The sequence below is a fragment of the Lissotriton helveticus genome, chromosome 5_1, assembly GCF_964261635.1.
Source record: "Lissotriton helveticus chromosome 5_1, aLisHel1.1, whole genome shotgun sequence".
In the NCBI taxonomy this organism is placed as follows: Eukaryota; Metazoa; Chordata; class Amphibia; order Caudata; family Salamandridae; genus Lissotriton; species Lissotriton helveticus.
In genome coordinates this window covers 2042327744-2042348519 of record NC_136065.1, presented here as the reverse complement: position 1 = coordinate 2042348519, position 20776 = coordinate 2042327744, and the positions used below count along the sequence as shown (strand labels likewise).

Below are 20776 nucleotides of genomic sequence, written 5' to 3'. Positions count from 1 at the left end.
ATATATGTCCTGTTTCACCACGCGAGCTGACAGGCGCTTCTTGAACATCATTGTTTGACGCCACCGGGCCCCCGGGATGCCGGTTCCAAGGCTGTGTACACCCGAAGTTCGCTTCCTAATGATTGCACTTGCCGCTGCCGGCCTCCGGGTTGTAGGCGTGATAAGCAGTGTATTGAATATGCGATGCAATAAAGCAGTTTGAAAAAAAAAAAAAAAAAAAAAGAATACTTAGAGAACATCTCATCGGGCATTACAATGTACAGTGATGGGCAAATTTCACATTTGCATTCACTACATCTCTTCGTCCGAGCCATGGCCTATAACGGGGGGGGGTACATATATAACCTCTGTATGCATTCCATTTGTCCCAACCTCTCCCCCATTTCTTGGGACACCCTCTGTGACATATGTAGCTTTTTCAGCAAGCATGATCATGTCAATGTCATTACACCAGCCTGTCACAGTTGGGGTCTGCGCTGCTCTCCAGGTCCGAGCTATGTTCTGTTTTGCTACCATCATCCCCATTGTTGCCCACTGACTGTCTGCATGGTTGAGGTCTGTCGGCTCCCATTTGTTCAACAGGCAGCATTTGGCAGAAAGCGGAGCTATGTTCCCGCTAACTTCTGTGATGGTATCCATTACTGCTGTCCAGTACAATGTGATCTCTGGACACTCCCATAAAGTGTGATAGAATGTGCCTACTTCCTCACAGTTGTGCAAACAATACTGGTCCGAGGCTCTTCCCATCTTATGCAGTCACTCTTGTGTAGTAGGTCCTGTGAAGTATTTTTAGTTGGACGAGGTGCATTTTGGGGGAGATCGCTACGTCCCATGGTGATGCTATCGTGTCCTGCCAGTCCGAGTCATCCACGTCCCCAACCTCTGCCTGCCAGATCACTTGTAGTCGCGACAGGGGGTCTATCTGGTTATTAATAATTTTCCGGTATGATTGCCTTCTTGTGCAAATATTCTGTCAGTAGTCGGTCTTCCAAGGGGGGAGATTCAGGAAGTATGTCTGCCACTGGAAGTGCTGTTTCTAGTGCATGTTTTACCTGCCAGTATCGAAACCGTTCCCAGGGGCCATCTCGTATTGTTCTTGCAGGTAAGTAAAGGTGACCACCTTGCCCTTCCTCCACAGATCCCCTTTCTGAGAGATTCCTATCAAGTCCCATTTTTGAAACCCTTCAGTGTTTCCCAGGGTACCCAGTCTACCAGTGTCCCATAGTGGAGTGTTTTGCGTAAGCTTATCGGCCCACCCGAAGTGTTGTGTTGCTGTGTGCCAGACATGAATCATATGTGCAGACGGTCCCGGGAGCCCCTTCATTTTCCTCTTATTGTATAGCATCCTATTCATTCTGCCAGTTCCCAGGGCCACCTTATCTAAGCGAAATGGTGGGTGAGTATCAGGCACATGGAGCCCCTGATTGACTGTCGTCAGTTACGAGGCCCAATAATATGCTCAGACATCGGGCAAAGCTATGCCGCCGTTGTACCAGCTCCTAACGAGTTTGCACATGGCTATCCTCGCATGTTTATTGTCCCAGAGGAGATTAGTAACTTCGGAGTTTATTGCCTTAAAGTAGGAGTCGGGCACATGATATGGCGTGTTGTGAAGGGTATATAAGAATCGAGGCAGAGACATCATTTTGAAAAGAGCCGCCTTATCCAGCAGGGTGACTGGCAGCTTCTTCCAGTGCAGAATATCTCGAAACAGCCTTTGCAGCTGTCCGTTACCATCTTGACCATACAGCCTGGAGTAATTTATGAAGGTGGGCCATACATAATATAGAGAACCGACTTTTCCCAATTAACCGTGTATCCCGACATCAATCCGAACGCCCAGCAGATATCAAGCAGCGGGAAGCTATATGTATCAGAACATCATCTGCGTAGAGGGAGATCCGGTCCTCCCACCCCTCCCTCCACCTTAAGCCTTGAATAGCTGGGTCTCTTCTAATCCATGCAGCCAGGGCTCCAGGACCAGCGCAAATAGGAGTGGCGACAGTGGGCAGCCATTTCTCGTCCCTCGCACCAGAGTAGATTCCGATGATATGTGTCCATTGGCTACCACAGCGCGATAGGGTTTGTGTATAGGAGACATACCCACGAGCAGAATTTAGACCACGACCCCAAGTGTTGGAGGACCGCCGAACAGGAATACCCATTCCACAGAGTCAAACACAATTTTCGAGTCAAGAGATAAGATTGCTGCGTTCTCCCGGATTGTATGCTTCTGGCCCAAAACACTGTGGAGGCGGCGGAGGTTCAAGGCAGTAGTCCTGCCCGGCATAAATCCTGATTGGTCTGGGTGGATCAGTTTAGTGAGATATCGGGCTAGTCGAAGTGCCAGCGCCTTGGCGAAAATCTTGGCCTCCGCGTTGAACATAAGGAAGTGTCGAGATGCAATCATAGCCTGCTTAAATGGAACTTACATATTATTATTATTATTATTTAGGTATTTATAAAGCGCGCAGCTACCCCAACGGGGTGTCCTGGCGCTAGTAGACAGACAGCACGTGGCACAGGACAAGGGCACACCTAATCCTGGCGGCAGAATAGCCAGGTCTTGAGAGACTTACGAACCTCAAGTTCCAACTGGATCAGGCGGCGGTGAAGCGGAAGTTTGTTCCATCGTTGGGTGGCACCCACCTCGAAAGATTTACCTCCTGATCTAGTTTTTTTTCATCTGGGGGTGACAAGCAGATGCTTGGTGTTAGATCGTAAAGCTCTAGAATGATTGTAGGGGCGGAGTCTCTTTCTAAGGTAGGCTTGTCCTAGACTTTTAGCTGCCCGGAAGGCCAATGTCAGTGCTTTGAACTCGATTCTTTTGGTTATGGGGAGCCAGTGCAGCTTCCGCAGAAAGGGGGATATATGTTGTCTGAGCGAGATGCCGCAGACCAGGCGGGCTGCAGCATTTTGGACCGTCTGGAGTCTGTGGCGCAGGCCCTCTGACAGACCCAGGTAAAGTCTATTCGCATAGTCTAGGTGCGCGTAATAAGTGCATGGACCACAGTTTTGCGAGTATCGCTGGGCAGGTAGTCAATTAATTTTTTAAATCATTTTAATTTTGCTAAAGCAGGCGGCAGAGACTGTCTGAACCTGAGTGGCAAAGGACAGACAGTTGTCCCACCTGACACCTAAGTTCCTGACCGACTCTTTGGGAAGAGGGGTAACGCTCAATTCTTCCGGTCACCATAGGTTGGAGGCAAGGGGAGATGGTTGGTTAACGAATAAGACCTCGGTCTTATCCGCATTGAGTTTTAGGAAATTGCGGTCCATTCAGGCCGCAATATTCCTGAGACATTTTTTGAGGGGGTCAAAGGTAGCAGCGGATACATCATTATAGGTGAATAAAAGCTGTGTATCGTCAGCGTAGGATGTTATTTTCATTCCCGATTTCGAGATCATTTCGGCCAACGGGGTGAGGAATACCTTAAAAAGAAGCGGACTTAATGCTGAGCCCTGCGGGACGCCCCATTTAAGAGGTCCCACAGTGGACATGTAGGGATGGGTTCGAACCTGCTGTTTGCGGTCCGAGAGGAAGGAAGATAACCAAGACAATACTGTGCCCTGGACTCCTATGGACTTCAGGCGGTTCAGGAGGATGGGATGGGAGACGGTGTTGAATGCTGCAGACAAGTCTAACAGCACTAACACCGCTTTAGAGCCTCCATCTAAAGCCCATCGTATTGAGTCAGCCATTTCAATAAGGGCTGACTCTGTACTGTAACCGGAGCGAAACTCAGATTGAGAGTCATGGAGGAGATCTCTGAGCTCAATAAAACTGGCCAGTTGTTGATGGACCAGCTTCTCCAAAATCTTGGCTGGCGCAGGTAGTAGGGAAATGGGCCTATAGTTACAAGGGGCCTCTGGGTCTGCGTTAGCTTTTTTTAGGATGGGTACTAGGAATGCGTGTTTCCACGCTGCCGGGTAGATACCCGACCTCAGCGATGAGTTCCAAATAGGATTGAGATGGGGATTAAGAAGTCCTGCCAGGGCCTTATATTGTTTAGCTGGCCAGGGGTCGCCAGGTGAGCCAGACTTGCATTTTTGTAATTCCCGAAGAGAGGTTTCCTCTGAAATTTCAGTGAATTCTGCAAGTACCGATAAAGGGGTCTGTTCCGCCATTTGTTCTTCAAAGGTCTGGGGGTCGTCATGCAACTTGGAAAAGGAGTTTCAAATCAGTGCAATTTTATCTTTGGAAAATTCAGAGAGTTTGTTACATAGAATCTGTGAAGTAGGATGAGTATGAGTCAGCGCCTGTGGATCGGTAAAGGATTTGACAATCTTAAAAATCTCTCTGGAAGAGTTCCTAGCATTATTAATCCTTTCAGATAGAAAGGTTCTTTTGTTCTTTATGAGTAGTTGCTTTCTACAGAATATGTGAGTTTCCAGCTGCGTTCAAGAACCTTACAGGCGGACATTTTTTGTCTAAGCTCCTCAGAGTACCAAGGTGCTGAGGGGGAGGATCTGGGGGATTTTACCAATTTCTAAGGTGCTAGGGAGTCGAGAGCTGTGCCCACCCACTCATTTAAATTCGAGATGCTAGACTCAAGATCGTGTGTCGGGGCCGGTTTAGAATCCTTCATGTAATTGGATAATGATTCTGGGGAGATTTTGCTCCAGTTCCTCCCAAACTCCTTAGGGATCGAGGTGGCTTTATCAGTATGTGTCAACTGAAAATGAAAGGAGATAAGAAAATGATCAGACCAAGTTACTGGCCAAGGAGCCTGGACCGTTATGTCGGGAAAATTAGAGCATATCAGATCCAGCGTGTGGCCTGCTTTATGTGTGGGGAGGGAAACTAATTGCATGAGGTTGCATCCTGCTAGGGTGGCAATAAAGCTTGAACTGCATGGGCAGGATACGTTGTCCACATGTAAGTTCAGATCCCCCAGTATTGTGAAGTTAGCGTACCGAATGCATGCTTGAGTGATATAATCGGCCAAGGCAGGCAATTGGGTCGGGCTAAAGTTAGTAGGTCAATAGAGCAGGAGGCCGGAGCAGGAAATGGATGCGGAAAACTTGATGCAGAAAGAAAGGCCTTCTATACAATCAATCTGCTCAAAGTGAGGTGATGTGATCCCCCATTTAATTTTGTAGACGATAGCCACACCTCCCCCTGTTTCCCGTTTTGTCTATTTGCACACAGAATACCGTAGTCTTCGGGAATAGCCAACTTCAAAGTTGGATTAGTGTCATCACGAAGCCAGGTTTCTGTCAGGAATAAGATGTCCCAATCGTTATCTTTGATGGACTGCAGGATGTCAAATGAGTGTTTAACCAAGGATCTACAATTTATTAACCCGGCCTTTAGAGATACTGTCAAAGAGGAAGAGGAAGAGTATATGGTATGGGGTGAGAAGCTTCTGCCCAGACTAGAAATGTTTAGAGAGAAACCACAATGCATGCATACATATTTCATCTCAATCTCTCCAAGTGTCTGGGTCGTGAGGTGTGGGCACAGATTAGGCCTAAGAGCAGTCATATCAGTATGGCTATAGGTGATCCTGCGAGGAGTAGGGTATCGGGTAGCATCTCTGGCCCTGGCCGCGGTCCGGTCGCGGACGGGCGCAGACGGGCTTGCCTTTGGCGCGCCAGTGGCGTGTCCGCTGCGCGCGTCCGCTGCGCGTCGGCGCCAATATGAGTTTTAGTAGGAGATGGCTTTGCGAGACTAGAGCGCCACCCTGCCACAATGGCCGCTCTAGGACGCAAGTGCCGGAAGTGAGTTGACCAGCCTCGAAGGTACTCCCTCCACACAATCAGCACAGGTTAGCTGCGGTGGACCGGGGAGACCAACTTCGGGCAAGAAGCGTGAGTAGCCATAAAATAGTGCAATCTGCAGTTCAATTTAAGTTGTTTTAAAACAAAGGTTAAAATACCGTAGTAAATAGCAGCGAAGCGCTAGCCCAGCTAGGAGCCTTGTGAGCCTCAGGCTGACTGTCTGCTGCGCGTCGGCGCCATGATGAGTTTTAGGTGGGAGATGGCTTTGTGAGACTAGAGCGCCACCCTGCCACAATGGCCGCTCCAGGACACAAGTGCCGGAAGTGAGGAAAAACGTCCTGAGTTGACCAGCCTCGAAGGTACTCCCTCCACACAATCAGCACATGTTAGCCGCGGTGGACCGGGGAGACCAACTTCGGGCGAGAAGCGCGAGTAGCCAGAAAATAGTGCAATCTGCAGTTCAATTTAAGTTGTTTTAAAACAAAGGTTAAAATACCGTAGTAAATAGCAGCGAAGCGCTAGCGCAGCTAGGAGCCTTGTGAGCCTCAGGCTGACTGTCTGCTGCGCGTCGGCGCCATGATGAGTTTTAGTAGGGAGATGGCTTTGCGAGACTAGAGACTCATTTGGGATGGTGTAGCCTGTGTAAATACCACCCCACACAATTCATAATCTGGGCATGAGGCTACCTTATGACTCTATGGAAATGGTGGTAATGAAGATCAAGAAAGGAAAATGCTACTTACCAGTGTGCATCTGTTCTTGGCATGTAGAGCTGCAGATTCTCACACTGTGCATTAGATCGCCACCTGGTGTTGGGCTCGGATGATTGCATGTTGTCGTCTTGGAAGAAGTCTTTGTAGTCACGAGATAGGTGACTCCTCACTTGGACGATAGTGCGCATGGGCATCGACTCCATCCTTAGATTGTTTTTCGCCATGATGGGAAATGATGGAGTTAGTAGAAATAAAGAAGGGATGTCCATGTGTGTATATTTAATTAAGATTGAACTGGAACAGATACAGGTCCCGGGGAGGCGGGTGGGCATGTTAGAATCTGCATCTCTACATGCCAAGAGCAGATGCATACTGGTAAGTAGCATTTTCCGTTCGAGGCATATGAGCTGCAGATCTCACACTGTGCATAGATTGTACAGCAGTGTCTCCCCTAGCGGTGGTTACCTGTATCTGTTGCAGTAGTTTGAAAGAGAGTTTTGAGGACAGCTTGACCTACAGCAGCTTGCTGCTTGATTTGCACATCAACACAATAGTGTTTAGTGAAGGTATGTGTTGTAGACCATGTTGCTGACTTACAGATGTCTTCTAGGGGAATGTGCCCTAAGAAGCCATGGAGGCTCCTAGTTTGCGTGTGGAGTGAGCTCTAGGAGGAACTGTTCATGTACGCTTTGCCTTTTGATAGCATATTTGTATGCATTTTACAATCCACCTAGAAATTCCAGCTTTAGAGATGGGGTTGCCTTTATGTGGTGGTGAGAAAGCTACAAACAATTGTTTTGTTTTTCGAAAGGTTTTGGTCCTGTCAATGTAATAGAGAAAGGCTCTCAACGTGTAGCGTGTAGCTCTTTCTGCTACAGAGTCTGGGTTTTGAAAAAACACTGGCAACTATACTGATTGGTTTAGATGAAATGGAGTAATGACTTTAGGAAGGAATTTTGGATTTGTTCTTAGGACCACTTTGTTATGGTGTTGCTGTAAAAAATGGTTCTTGTATAGTGAAAGCTTGAATTTCACTTACTCTCCTGAGAGAGGTAATAGCAATAATGAAGGCTGTTTTCCATGTGAGGAATTGCAGTTCACATTTGTGTAAAGGTTCAAAAGGGGGTCCCATGAGCCTGGTAAGAACAATATTTAGGTTCCACACTGGAGAGGGTGGTAATCTAGGAGGAATGATTCTTTTCAATCTTTCTATAAATGCTTTAATTGCAGGTACTCTAAACAATGACAGATGTTGTCTATTTTGTAGGTACGCAGCAATGGCTGCAAGATGACGCCTTATAGATGAATATGCTAGATTGCATCTTTGTAAGCGTAGAAGGTAGCAGATAATATTCTGGATAGAAGCATCCAGTGGATCAATTTGATTATTGTTGCAGTAAATACAAATCTCGTCCATTTTGCTGCATAGCAAGCTCTAGTAGTAGATCTTCTGGCTTCTTTAATGATATTCATACAGTCTGGTGGTAGGTTAAGGTAACCAAACTCTAAGACTTCAGGAGCCAGATCGCGAGATTCAGTTGATTTGGATCTGGATATCTGATGTCTCCATGGTTCTGTGTTAGCATGGATGGTGTCAGGCAAAGCTTTTGGTGTGGAACTATCGAGAGTTCTAGCAGCGTTGTGAACCACGGTTGGCGTGCCCATGTGGGAGCTACTAGGATCGTTTTGAGAGACTGTTGTCTTAGCTTGCGCACTACTAGAGGTATTAGTGGGAGTGGCGGAAAAGTGTACGCAAATCTGCCTGACCAGTTCATCCATATTGCATTGCCTTTGGACAACAGGTGTGGAAACCTGGCGGCGAAGGTTGGGCATTTTGTATTTTTGTGTGTGACCAACAGATCGATGTCTGGATGACCCCACTTGTGAAAGAATGGTAGGAGAACTTGCTGATGTAGTTCCCATTCGTGAATCTGTTGTGTCTGCCGACTTAACAGATCCGCTATCTGATTGTGAACTCCTGGAAGGTGTTCTGCTAGCAGATATATTTTTTGTGGAATGGCCCATCTCCAAATGTTCTGTGCAGGCCGGGACAGTTGCAGAGAGTGTGTCCCCCTCTGTTTTTGAATGTAGTACATAGCTGTCATGTTGTCTGTCCGGATCAGGACAGATTTGTTCTGTACATGTACTTGGAAGGACTTGAGTGCTAGGAATATTGCTAGCAGCTCTAGGTGATTGATGTGGAGCACTTTTTGTTGAGTGGTCCATTTCCCTTGAGTTGTATGACGTAGGAGATGGGCTCCCCATCCTGTTAGGAATGCGTCTGTTGTAAGTACTATTTGTGGAACAGGCTCGAGGATTGCCGCCCTCTGGACATGTTTTTGGCGTTCCACCACTGCAGAGAGCGATGTGTGCGGCTGTCTACCTACACCAAGTCTGTAAGTTGTCCTTGAGCCTGGTTCCACTGATGTGCTAGACATTCTTGCAATGGGCGCATTTTCAGTCTTGCATATGTCACAATAAAAATGCAAGATGCCATCATGCCTATTAGTTGCATGAACACTCTGGCTGGAAGAGAGTGTTGTATTTGAAACTTTGTGAATAAGGCCTGAATGCTCTGTATCCTGGCTGGACTGGGATAAGCTAGAGCTGCAGCTGTGTTTATTGTAGCCCCTAGGTATTAATGTACATGAGAGGGCTGAAGATGTGACTTGGTGTAGTTGATTGTGAACCCTAAGTTGTGCAATGTTTGAATCGTTTGAGATGTGTGTTGGACACACTGATTGAATGACTTGGCTTTTATGAGCCAATCGTCTAGGTATGGGAAGACATGGATGTGTTGTCTTCTGAGATGTGCTGCTACTACTGCTAGGCACTTTGTAAACACTCTTGGTGTAGTTGTTACCCCGAATGGAAGGACTTTGAACTGATAGTGCTGTCCTTCTAGTACAAACCTTAGATACTTCCTGTGAGAAGGATGTATGGGAATGTGGAAGTAGGCGTCCTTGAGATCTAGTGTAGTAAGGCAATTGCCTTGTTGCAACAATGGGAGCACTTGTTGTAAAGTAATCATATGAAAATGATCTGAGTGTATATATAGATTTAGGGGCCTGAGGTCGAGAATTTGTCTTAGTGTCCCGTCCTTCTTGGGTATTAGGAAATACAGCGAGTAAACCCCTGTTCCTTGATGTTGTAATGGAACTATTTCTATTGCGTCTTTTAGAAGCAATGATAGAACCTCTTGTTTGAGCAGCGTAAGAAGTTCTGTAGACATTGGACGCTGTCTGGGTGGTATTTGTGGAGGGGTAGCTGCAAGTTCCAGGCAGTAGCCATCCTGGATAATCTGTCTTACCCACTTGTCTGTTGTGATGGAGTTCGAGACAGGTAGGAAATGTAATAGTCTGCCCCCTACAGGAGTGGAATGCTGTTGGGGAAGCTGAAGGAAGTCACTGTTTTGTGTTGGGAGGGGTTCGATATTGTTATTTCCTCGACCTCTTCCCTTGTTGTTGTTGCTTCTAGAACATCCTCTAAAATATCCTCTATTGGAATGTTTGTGTATTGGTTCTAAAGGAAGCTGTATTGTCAGCTCCAGCTTGTTTGGAGCCTCCTCTGTAAAAGGAGCGACGAAAGGAGCCACGTGCTTGGATGGACTGCAGAGCTCCCATAGATTTGGCTGTTTCAGTGTCTTTTCTTCATTTTTACAAGTGCTGTGTCTACATCTGGACCAAACAATTGTTGTTGGTTGAATGGCTGATGGTTGTTTGCACCTCCTGCTTAAATCTTGAAATGTAAAGCCATGCATGTCATCTAAGTAGAACACTAGTGTTTATGGCTCTGGATGCAGTGTCTGCTACATCCAGTGCGCACTTGATTGAGGCATTTGAGATTAGCTTACCCTCTTGGATACGGTCATTTGCCTGTGCTTTATATTGGTCAGGTAGATGTTGTAAAAGTGTTTCTAGCTGATCATAGTGAGCCCTATCTTATCTTGCGAGGAGGGCTTGTGTGTTAGCTATGCGCCATGTATTGCTAGCTTGGGCAGCTATTCTCTTGCCTGAAGCGTCTAATATTTTTGATTCCTTATCAGGAGGTGGTGCTTCACCTGATATTTGGGAGTTTGCTCTTTTTCTGACGTTTGAAACGACTAGGGAATCTAAGGGTAGCAGCCCCTCCTTAATGTAGGCAGGATCCCCAGGAGCAGGTCTGTACTTTTTTTCTATTCTTGGGTTTATGATCCTAGCTCGTATAGGATCTTTAAACACTTCTGGAGCATGCTTAATGACCCCTTTAATCACAGGTAGTATTTGAACTGACGTTTGGGAGTGTTCAAAAGTATCTAGCAAAAAATCTTCTGCCTCATCTGAGTGCATTGTGACACCATGATAGATGGCAGCCCTATTGAGTAAGTGTCCGAAACCAATATTATCTTCTGGAGGAGATGGTTTGGATGGATATGTATGTGGGTCAGAGATATCTGGTGCATCTTGTGGGTTTGGGTATTCCCAGTCTGGTGCATCACTTGGGTAAGGAAAACGCTCATATGGGTCTTCCCCGTCCCCTAGGTTATACTCTTTATCATTCTGAGGAGGTTTATGTGGCGGTGAAGAATGACAAAGAGAATGTTGAGGTGAATTTTGAGGTGAAATGTTAGAAGGAAGAGGAGGTGAAAGAGAAGGTACAGGAGAAGAAGGGTGCATAGGTGATGTGGCAGAATCCTTCTTCTTGACAGGCACTGGAGTTGTGGGTGCTGTATCTAACTTCCTCTTTCTGTGTGGCATAGTAGAAACATGTCCTGCTTCTGGATCCATGTAGATCTTTTTTGCAAATGATCAGGTTGAAAAAGCTCCTCTTATTGAGGAACCGCTTTCGGCGCAGTGCATGGTTGTTGCTTGTCTTTAGCCTTAGGAGCTGTTATAGAGTCCTATGGTGTAGGTTTCGGCACCGAAGATATTGTCTTTGGAGTCGAGGCCGGTTTCGTGGGCTTGGAAGCATCGGAAGCAGGCTTTGTAGGTTTCTGCACCGAAGATTTCTGGCTGGAAGCTGTTTTGGTCGACTTGGAAGCGTCGGAAACAGGCTTCATTGCTTTTGGAGCCGTCTTGTCTTTAGGAGTCGACGGTTTCTGAGAGTGTTTCGGAACCGGGACTTCTTTCGGTTTCGGTGCCGAGGGAGCTGGTATCGGCACGTGAGGTTTGCTCGGTATGGAGCTACCGGAAGCCTTTAATATTTTCTTCGGAGCCGAGCACAATGGCGGAGCTTTCGAAGCAGTGTTTCGGTCATGACTGGGCCCCGGAGATGGAGTTTTGACCTTTGCCTTCGATTTAGGTGTTGGGGCTGGGGTATGGGCATTAGTACTCACGCGTTGACCCGAAGGTATGAAGTCAACGGAGTCGTCTGCCTCTGATACGATTTGGAGATCATCGGAATCTTCCTCTGGGACGCATGGACCTTCGTCGAAGATATCCACCGGTTCCGGAGCTGATCTCTGCATATCACGTCGACGGGCCCTTTGATCTCGAATGGTGTTCTTGGATAGAAAGGATGCGCAGGCTTTATAGCTCTACTCGTCGTGTTCTGGCGATAAGCACAGGTTACACACCTCGTGATGGTCACTGTGTGTAAATTTTGCTCCACACTCGGGGCATCTTTTGAATGGCGTCCTTTCCATGAGGTGTAGGCCTCATGGCATGAATAGGCCCAACGGCCCGCATCGACGACCGTAATCGAGCTGATGAAGTCGAGTCTATTTATTGATATCGAAAGTTGTTTGGTAAAGTTTTAACGCGTTGAACTACTTAAAAAGTAGATTTCGAACCGGAGCGGAAAAAATGCATCCGAATCCAGTGGTGCAAAAAACAATCTAAGGATGGAGTCGATGCCCATGCGCACTATCATCCAAGGGAGGAGTCACCTATCTCGTGACAACAAAGACTTCTTCCAAGACGACAACAACATGCAATCATCCGAGCCCAACACCAGGTGGCTATCGAATGCACAGTGTGAGATCTGCAGCTCATTTGCCTCAAACACATAATTACCTGGACAAATTTAAATTTTGATTTAAATGATAAAGCTGCCTTCAGGATTAAGCGACCCGACAATGCTAAACTTACAGGCACATGCATCAATATTGCTTTTTGCGATTCCTTAATTGCGAAAAATAAGGAATCGCAATTAAGGAATTGCAAAATGCAATGCATCAAGAAATCGCAAAAAAAATTGCGATTTCTTAATATTCCTTAATTGCGACTCGCAAATTGCAAGTCGCAATTAAGGAATACCTCCCCATTCATTCCTATGGGCCTAGAGACCCATAGGAATGAATGGGAAGACATTCTCAATTTGCGATTAGCAATTAGCGAATCGCAAATTGAGAATGCGATTTCAAGGGTGCAGGAGTGTGCAAAGGACACCCTGTTGCACCCTTGAAATCAATCTGTGCACATATGTTGTGCACACACATGCCCTAAGGGCATGTGTGTGCACAACACGAAACTTTGAAAAATGCACAAAAGTGCATTTTTCAAAGTTTTCGCAAATTACCATGAGGTTCAACCTCATGGTAATTTGCTCCCCCTAATTGCAAAATCGCAATTTTTTAAAGTTTCATGTATTGGACCAAGTCTGTCTGTGTCGGTTCCGGGTGAATTTCAGATAAGCGAGTTTGCCTGAGTATTGGGGATGAGGTAGTTGACATGGTTTTTAGTTCCATGATTAGGTTTTTTTCAAATTTTGTTATTGAGCAGGATACAGAGAGATATAAACTTACCTTATCTTTGTGGGCAGAACTGTTCCTTGGTGCTTCTGATTTATCCTCTATGTAGTTAATAAACGCAGTGACAAACAATAAACCTCTCAGTGCCCTGGGTCTTATTTCCAACATGGGCATTATTTAATACTTGAGAATCGCATCATTCCTGTTCAGCGGTAGTATGCAGTGGAAGCCCTCTAAGAGAGCACTGTCACGCATTCTGCAAATACATTCAATCCTGTTTGCAATCTGAACGATTTCAGCGGCTGAGATGAATTCGAGCATTCCTTCCAGCACTTTTTTGTCAGTAGCACGAGATAACACCTACAGCTAACGTCGCTTGCATTGCCATCCTCGTTGTCCACCTTTTGGTGAGCCTGCGACAAATAGGCCCACCTCTAACCTCTTAGTAGGACATTAACATAACGATTTGATTCTATCGAATTAAGGTCACGTATTTAGGCACCAGGGACACCATATAGCTAATATCAGAGGAATCCCGGGTAGGTGTTTTTAAAATAAACGAATCACTATCGTGCGTCACCTTTGAATTAAACCTCTTTTACAAATCAAAAGAACAGCTTCATACAAAGCCTGACTCAACAAGGTGTCAACTCAAGTCTCAACATGCCATCAAGGGATCACAGACTCTCTTGTAGCAGTAGCTGGCACCACAATGATCCTTGGGTGAAGCACATACATAATTTACACAGGCACAGCTCAATCACAATGTTGAACAATAACAATCAGTCATATTTTTTTTTTTTTGAAGTTCAACAAAAATCTTTATTGTCATATAAGTGCCAAAATGAACACAGCCAATGGCCTACAACCCTGGGGCCGGCCGCATTTAGTAAGTACACAGGATTGTCTACCACACAGCCCTTTAACCGGCAACCCGGGGGTCCGGCGGCATATCTGAAACAATGAGATGGCCTTATACCGTGTGGTACAGTCGCAATTGTCCATGTTGTTTATGTATGACTTCATGTTTTTCAATTTGGATGAGAACATATGGAACAGTAAACCTAAGAACACCAGGACAATACTGCACTCTGTCGCCACCTGTGCGCCTCATGACTTGAAGTACGTTATAGTTAGGTCTGATTCGTCATGTTGTGCTGAGTGTGGTCAATTCGTGCGGAATCATAGTCGACCACTTTCGTCAACAACCCTTTATTCAGCAGCCTCATCCTCCTCAGTACTCAGTAAGTAGTCCGACAAATAGCACCAGTAGTCTTTGGGGCGTGACCTGCTGGGTAATTCTTCTTCGTATGTGAGCAATTTGTCTCTGCAATACGTCATGTCTTTGAGCCACGTCTTGAGGTTCGGTACATTTTTCCCCTCCCAGCACCTGGATATCTGCCTCTTAGCTATTAACAGTGCTACTGAACAGAACTTCCGTTTCCCCGCCTTGACATTTGACAACAGACCCAGAAGGCATATTTTCATGGTACATAGTATGTCAACTCCCACCATCTTACCCAGCATGGCTGTGACGGCCCCCAATAGGTATGTATCCTTGGGCAATGCCAAGCTAGGTGCACAAAATCCGCCTCATTATGTCCACATCTTTTACACCTGGCATCTTCGCGTAATCCATATTTATGCAGTCTTAGTGGTGTGTGGTACGTTTGATGCAAGTATTTCAGATGTGTGATACGTAGGTTCCCATTTGGGGTGAGCAGTTTAAGGAGTGTGCAGGCAGCGGACCATTCCTTCTCTGTTAGTGCTTCTGGTAGGGAAGCGTTCCAGCGCTGCATTGCCTTATCCGAATTATATGGGATTTCGCTTTGAGCTACCGTGTATAGTCTAGATACCAGATGGGATGTGTTAGAGGACGTGATAATTAGTTGTAGCATTTGCAGAGTTGGTGGCTCCGCTGGATAGTCTGTATATAATTCTCGGATTGCCCTTTGCAGTCTATAATAAGTAAATCGGAAGAGTAGTGTGGGGTTGCTTATATAAGACAGGTCCTCTTTTCTGCGAAAAGTTCCTTCATGGTACAGATCACCAAATGTGACTATGCCTATGTGTTTCAGTATGTCCATGCCTACTTGTTCGTTCGATTCAGAAAAGGGGGTGGTGATGAACAGAGTGTCTGAATTAAGCAGACCACTCTTACCCAGTCCAAAGATCAGGGCTTGATCCATCACCGTTATTTAGCTCACTGCCCCATCCCAGCTCAGAACCTGGCTATATGCAAATTAGTCTGTCCCTGGCCCAGTGCATCATGGGAACAGGGCAGACCAAACTACCAAGCCAATTCTTCACCAGAAAGGAGACAAGCTTCCGGGGACCGGTTTCTGCCATTTCAGGCGTCTTCGGCCCGGCTTGCTTGAATCCTGATGGAGCAGTGAGCAAGGGACTCATGTCTGAGTATACCCTTCCACGCTTATGGTGGACAAAATGATTCAGAAAAGGGGGTGGTGATGAACAGAGTGTCTGAATTAAGCAGACCACTCTTACCCAGTCCAAAGATCAGGGCTTGATCCATCACCGTTATTTAGCTCACTGCCCCATCCCAGCTCAGAACCTGGCTATATGCAAATTAGTCTGTCCCTGGCCCAGTGCATCATGGGAACAGGGCAGACCAAACTACCAAGCCAATTCTTCACCAGAAAGGAGACAAGCTTCCGGGGACCGGTTTCTGCCATTTCAGGCGTCTTCGGCCCGGCTTGCTTGAATCCTGATGGAGCAGTGAGCAAGGGACTCATGTCTGAGTATACCCTTCCACGCTAATGGTGGACAAAATGATTCAGAAAAGGGGGTGGTGATGAACAGAGTGTCTGAATTAAGCAGACCACTCTTACCCAGTCCAAAGATCAGGGCTTGATCCATCACCGTTATTTAGCTCACTGCCCCATCCCAGCTCAGAACCTGGCTATATGCAAATTAGTCTGTCCCTGGCCCAGTGCATCATGGGAACAGGGCAGACCAAACTACCAAGCCAATTCTTCACCAGAAAGGAGACAAGCTTCCGGGGACCGGTTTCTGCCATTTCAGGCGTCTTCGGCCCGGCTTGCTTGAATCCTGATGGAGCAGTGAGCAAGGGACTCATGTCTGAGTATACCCTTCCACGCTTATGGTGGACAAAATGATTCAGAAAAGGGGGTGGTGATGAACAGAGTGTCTGAATTAAGCAGACCACTCTTACCCAGTCCGAAGATCAGGGCTTGATCCATCACCGTTATTTAGCTCACTGCCCCATCCCAGCTCAGAACCTGGCTATATGCAAATTAGTCTGTCCCTGGCCCAGTGCATCATGGGAACAGGGCAGACCAAACTACCAAGCCAATTCTTCACCAGAAAGGAGACAAGCTTCCGGGGACCGGTTTCTGCCATTTCAGGCGTCTTCGGCCCGGCTTGCTTGAATCCTGATGGAGCAGTGAGCAAGGGACTCATGTCTGAGTATACCCTTCCACGCTTATGGTGGACTTGTTCGTTCGTCACCGAAAGAGCAGGGTGGTGTTGCAGCGGTAGTGCCGGGGCATATATCGGTAGCTTGTGAGCCATCCTCCCTAGTGTCTTCCACGCTCGAGCAGTGGTTCTATCGTGTTAATGTCCCTCGAGTGTAATGGTGGTCTCTCATGTGTTACTATCGCAGTTAATGGTATCAGTAGTGCGTCTCCCCGCTCAACTGTTGTGTGTGTCAGGTAAGGGGTAGGGTGATACCAATGTGCCGCATATTGGGCCTGTGCGCACAAGTAGTAGAGCCTGATGTCTGGTACGCAGAAACCGCCTTTTTCGTAGGGCAACGTTAGTGTGCGCAGGTCAATGCGCGCTTGTTTGCCTGCCCAGATAAGTTTCAACACCAGGGATGTTATATTTTGAAAGACAGCCTTGGGAGGTGTAATTGGTATGTTGTTGAATAAATAGAGGAACTTGGGTAGGACGTTCATTTTGACTATTGCAATCCTATCCGCCAAAGACAGTGGAAGTTGTATCCACCTTGCCACTTTCCCCTCAAGTTCTGTAAGTACCCTGCCATAGTTGGTCCTTATCACCTCCTCAGGATTCCGACTGAACCAGATTCCCAGGTATCTCGTAGGGTCAGTTTGCCAGTCCAAGGGAAAGTCAGGGACATGTGGTGCGGTGGAGTTGGTAAGTGGAATGATTAGTGACTTCTCCCAGTTTATTTGTAACCCGGAGTGGCGATCAAACCTCACATATTCCCGCAATAACGGGCTAAGATTCTGTTCAGGGTCTCGCACATACAGGAGCATATCGTCAGCATACAACGAAATGTGTAAGGGTCTCCCAGGGAAGTGCAGCGCCGAATGGTTATGTGTCTGTCTAATTACGCATGCAAGCGGCTCCAAGGCCAGGGCAAATATCAATGGTGACAGTAGACACGCTTGTCTCGTTCCTCTAGCTACACTGAATGGTTCCGAAATATACCCATTGACCCTTACCCTCGCCTGTGGGTTCTTATATAGCAGTATCACCCCGGTTATGAACCTCACCGGAAACCCCATTCTCTGCAATATCGTGCGTATATAGGACCACTCGATGGAGTCAAACGCTTTGGCCGCGTCAAGCATCACCACTACCGCTTTAGTCTGAGGAGTTAAATAGTGAGACAGTGCAAATAACGTTCTTGTATTGTGTGACGTGGCTCTCGTAGGGATGAATCCTGCCTTATCTGGTAGTACCAGATTCGTCATCAGGGGTTGTAAGCTCTCAGCCAATAATTTGGCCAGGATTTTTGAGTCTACATTTAAAAGGGATAGCGGACGATATGAATCGCAGAACTCCGGTTGTTTACCTGGTTTTAGGAGGGTGATGATCATCGCCTCCCGTAATGACGGGGGTAATGTCGCCTGATCGACGGCTGCGCCATACATTTCAACCATATGGGGGGCTAGCAGGTCTACAAATTTTTTATAAAATTCACACGTGTACCCGTCAGGTCCCGGTGCTTTCCCATTGGGGAGCGCATGTATTATTGCGGTCACCTCCTCTACTGTTATGGGTTGAGCCAAGTATTCTCGTTGTTGATCTGACAGCCATGCTATTGCTATGTCCTGTAGATAACTAAGTGTTTCCTGCGATGGAGCCGGCATCTGAGAAGTGTATAGTTCTGCGTAGTTACGAACAAAACTACCAAGTATTCCCTCAGGTTGTGTGTGCCATTCACCGTCTTTGTCACGAATTTGTGTAATTGTCTGTACCCCTCTCTCCTCGCTAACACTCTTGCGGGTCGCCCCCCCCTCCCCAAACTGTCTAGCTTGCGGACGTTTGGTGACATATTTCAGTTCATCATCCGCATATTGCTGATGTTCAGTGAGTGTCAGTTTAATCTCGCCCAGCAAATCCACTCGTCCTGTGCGTGCATACTCCTGTTCCAGGCCTGTCAGTTTGTGTTCAAGTCTGGTTATCTGCGTTCTAATGTCTTTTAGTATCCCTGCGGAGGTACTGATGCATACCCCCCGAAGTGTCGCCTTAAATGCCTCCCAAATGATACAGGGGTCCTCAACCGTGCCTACGTTTAAGTGGAAGTACTCCTTAATGGCTGCTGTCACAGTAGTGACATATGTGGGGTCTAATAGTGCTTGTGCGTTAAAGCGCCAACTGAATGGAGGGGGTGTGTGGTGAGGCACTTGTAGTGTGAGCGCCACGGGATTGTGGTCAGACAGTGTGCGGGGGAGCGTTATAATCTTTGTAGCCCATAGTACTGCTGTATCTGTCCCCAGCCAAAAATCTATCCTCGACCAACTGCCGTGTGCCATGTTAACGTGTGTTGCTCCCGGTGTGGTTGGATGTTTCACCCTCCAAATGTCTCTGAGTGTCATTTCTTCCATAATGTCCCACAGTTTCTCCCTGGCTTTCTTGTGAGGTTCCGTGGATGTTGCGGATCGATCTTCAGTGTAACGCAATGTTACATTGAAATCACCCCCTCACACTAGACTCGTACCACTGAACTCCAGCAAATGATCCCAGAGTTCTTGGAAAAACTCTGGGGCGTCAATATTCGGCCCATATACATTCACTATCATTACCCTTTGTCCTCTCAGCTTCCCCGACACAATTACATATCTACCATTTTTATCTACGATTGTGCGTTCAATCCTGTAATCAGTGCCTTTCTTAACCAATGTCATGACCCCCCTAGAGTATGAGGAGTAGGCCGCCGAGTAGCATGACTCCACCCAGCGTGTTCCAATAGTTCTGCGCATTTTAGGGTCTAGGTGGGTTTCCTGCAGCAGCGCTATATCAATATGGTGTCTGTCGAGACAGGCAAATATTTGTCGAACCTTTTTAGGGTTGGTTAGGCCTCTCACATTCCACGTTAATAGATTCAAATTATCTCTGTTCATGATGTCAGCTCTACCATCTTAATACACAATTTAGCACAATGTAACTCTCCTAATCTCAGCACATCAGAGTATAATATTATGACATTTGATTCTGACCAGTTAATATACATTCCAAAGCGGCGTTCAGCAGTGCATCTCAATCGTCCAGGTAGTTAAAAAAACAACAAACCCCAACCAACCCATGCCCCACACACTCCAGCAACCCAATTCTGCCGAAGCCATTTTACCCTTAGAATATCAATTATCAACATAACTGTTCGGGGACCGCCCTTGTAGAGGTCCGCCGAGGGTGCACTACACCATCCTAACTAAAGGATGTGGGCAGATCTATAAGTTGTAAACAGACCACAGTGGGTCATATATTAACATTAACATAGTGAGACGTTTCCAACGCTTATGTTGTCCAGTAAAGTCATAATCTCCATGACAAGAGACATTTATCCCTCTAAAATAGTGTGCATAGGTGACAATCAGGGCTGCATGAGACGTATATATATCCTTGCACTATGGCCCCTCCTATCAAGTAGGACTAACCGGGCATCCTCCCAGGTAGATAGGCAATGTCAATCCGTAGCAGGCCATCTGCACAGCAACGTGCTTCAATGTCCACCTCCCACGTTTCCAGTAAGTGTCACAAGGCCATATTGGCAGTTCCTGGGCACCATGACATTCCCCTCCGTCACACAGAGTTCTTTGTGATATCAGTCGGTTAAGGTCAGCATACTTTACATCAGAGAGTCTTACCTTCAGTCGGAGTCTGTGTGTCTGTCTCTACGATTTGACCTTTTACCTTTGGTTACTGTTGCCTTGATGAAGTCCATTGCAGCCTTGGGCGTTGACAGGAATACCGGTTTGTCATCCCACGTAATTTTTAGTCGCGCAGGATACAGCATGGCGTAGGGAATCTGAAGGTCACGAACTTTGGCTTTGACGTCATTGAATTCTTTACGCGCTTGTTGCACTGCAAACGTGAAGTCCGGATAGAATTCTAGTTTGTTTCCCTGGTGCTGGATTTCACTTTTTTCCCGCGCCATCCTCAACACAGCATCTCTATCCCGGTAGTTTAGGACTCTTGCCACTATAGGTCTGGGCGGAGCTCCTGGTTTTGGCTGCGGAGCTAAGGATCTGTGTGCACGTTCAATAATGAAGATAGACGATAGGTTATCAGCGCCAAACAAGTCCTTACATAGTTGTTCCACATAGGGCTCCATTCGGCCTGTATTGGTTGATTCCGGCAGTCCCGCTATTCGTATGTTATTTCGCCTCGATCTGGCTTCCAACTCCTCTGACTTGGCTTTAATTACTTCGAGGAC

At 46.7% G+C, this 20776-nt stretch overlaps 1 protein-coding gene across 11 annotated transcripts in view; it reads left to right on the top strand.

Moving 5' to 3' along the window:
- Window positions 1-20776, top strand: part of TNXB (tenascin XB) — a 775055-nt gene that overhangs the window by 335253 nt on the left and 419026 nt on the right. The window lies entirely within an intron of this gene.